This window comes from Lasioglossum baleicum, unplaced genomic scaffold (assembly GCF_051020765.1).
Source record: "Lasioglossum baleicum unplaced genomic scaffold, iyLasBale1 scaffold0057, whole genome shotgun sequence".
NCBI classification, from domain to species: domain Eukaryota; kingdom Metazoa; phylum Arthropoda; class Insecta; order Hymenoptera; family Halictidae; genus Lasioglossum; species Lasioglossum baleicum.
In genome coordinates this window covers 964,869-967,500 of record NW_027469117.1, presented here as the reverse complement: position 1 = coordinate 967,500, position 2,632 = coordinate 964,869, and positions in this window count along the sequence as shown.

Here is a 2,632-nt window from a genome sequence, read left to right as displayed (position 1 = left end):
CTCAAACATCTTTCCATAACTATCTCAAACTTTTAGCTCGGATAGAAGAGTTGATGCTCAGTTAGTACGAGTATACACATCAGTGCATACAAGTCACCAACCTCCTCGATGGGAGGCTCGCCACATAAGGGCCATTCGGTCTTAGACACCGACCCGTGGCAATGCTGTGTAGAGAAAAGTTCGAAACGAAGTACGGAACGAAACAGTCGAGACCGAAGTCTCGAGGCGCCGTGAACTGCTTCTCGACCGAGATCGTAGAATAGCCCCAAGCGCGCGCTGAACCGCCCGACTCGCCGAACCGTCGAGTCTCTTAAGGATACCGAACGGCCGGCAAGGACGCCGGCGCCGCGCGGTGAATAGCACGCGCGCTTATGGGTGCAAACCGCCGCGGCAACAGCCCGTCCGGCGGGGCTGTTGGGACTTAGAAAAATTTTTGCATGAAAAATTTTTTTGTACAACACAATAAATATTTATATTTCCAGGATATTTAACACAAAATATTCAACTTTTCATATACTATCTCGGTACTTTGAACATTTTTCAAGTCCAACCGCCAAGAGTAAACTTATCTTTCTATCGTATCTAGACCATTATAAATATTAGATCATTGTATAATAAAGCATTCTAACAATAAATATCCAGTATCAAAGCTCTAGGATGAATATTTATCGAATAAACTCAGAATAATGTTCCGGGCGCATTGCGTGCAACTCCGACCGAAGTGAAATTTTTCTAAGTCCAACCGCCAAGAGTAAACTTTTTTCCTAGCGTTCCCAGACCATTATAAATATTAGATCATTGTATAATAACGCATTCTAACAATAAATATCAAGTATCAAAGCTCTAGGATGAATATTTATCGAATAAACTCAGAATAATGTTCCAGGCGCATTACGAGCAACTCCGACCGAAGCGAAATTTTTCTAAGTCCAACCGCCAAGAGTAAACTTTTTTCCTAGCGTTCCCAGACCATTATAAATATTAGATCATTGTATAATAACGCATTCTAACAATAAATATCAAGTATCAAAGCTCTAGGATGAATATTTATCGAATAAACTCAGAATAATGTTCCGGGCGCATTGCGAGCAACTCCGACCGAGCGAAATTTTTCTAAGTCCAACCGCCAAGAGTAAACTTTTTTCCTAGCGTTCCCAGACCATTATAAATATTAGATCATTGTATAATAACGCATTCTAACAATAAATATCAAGTATCAAAGCTTTAGGATGAATATTTATCGAATAAACTCAGAATAATGTTCCGGGCGCATTGCGAGCAACTCCGACCGAGCGAAATTTTTCTAAGTCCAACCGCCAAGAGTAAACTTTTTTCCTAGCGTTCCCAGACCATTATAAATATTAGATCATTGTATAATAACGCATTCTAACAATAAATATCAAGTATCAAAGCTCTAGGATGAATATTTATCGAATAAACTCAGAATAATGTTCCGGGCGCATTGCGAGCAACTCCGACCGAGCGAAATTTTTCTAAGTCCAACCGCCAAGAGTAAACTTTTTTCCTAGCGTTCCCAGACCATTATAAATATTAGATCATTGTATAATAAAGCATTCTAACAATAAATATCAAGTATCAAAGCTCTAGGATGAATATTTATCGAATAAACTCAGAATAATGTTCCGGGCGCATTGCGTGCAACTCCGACCGAAGTGAAATTTTTCTAAGTCCAACCGCCAAGAGTAAACTTTTTTCCTAGCGTTCCCAGACCATTATAAATATTAGATCATTGTATAATAACGCATTCTAACAATAAATATCAAGTATCAAAGCTCTAGGATGAATATTTATCGAATAAACTCAGAATAATGTTCCGGGCGCATTGCGAGCAACTCCGACCGAAGCGAAATTTTTCTAAGTCCAACCGCCAAGAGTAAACTTTTTTCCTAGCGTTCCCAGACCATTATAAATATTAGATCATTGTATAATAACGCATTCTAACAATAAATATCAAGTATCAAAGCTCTAGGATGAATATTTATCGAATAAACTCAGAATAATGTTCCGGGCGCATTGCGAGCAACTCCGACCGAGCGAAATTTTTCTAAGTCCAACCGCCAAGAGTAAACTTTTTTCCTAGCGTTCCCAGACCATTATAAATATTAGATCATTGTATAATAACGCATTCTAACAATAAATATCAAGTATCAAAGCTTTAGGATGAATATTTATCGAATAAACTCAGAATAATGTTCCGGGCGCATTGCGAGCAACTCCGACCGAGCGAAATTTTTCTAAGTCCAACCGCCAAGAGTAAACTTTTTTCCTAGCGTTCCCAGACCATTATAAATATTAGATCATTGTATAATAACGCATTCTAACAATAAATATCAAGTATCAAAGCTTTAGGATGAATATTTATCGAATAAACTCAGAATAATGTTCCGGGCGCATTGCGAGCAACTCCGACCGAGCGAAATTTTTCTAAGTCCAACCGCCAAGAGTAAACTTTTTTCCTAGCGTTCCCAGACCATTATAAATATTAGATCATTGTATAATAACGCATTCTAACAATAAATATCAAGTATCAAAGCTTTAGGATGAATATTTATCGAATAAACTCAGAATAATGTTCCGGGCGCATTGCGAGCAACTCCGACCGAGCGAAATT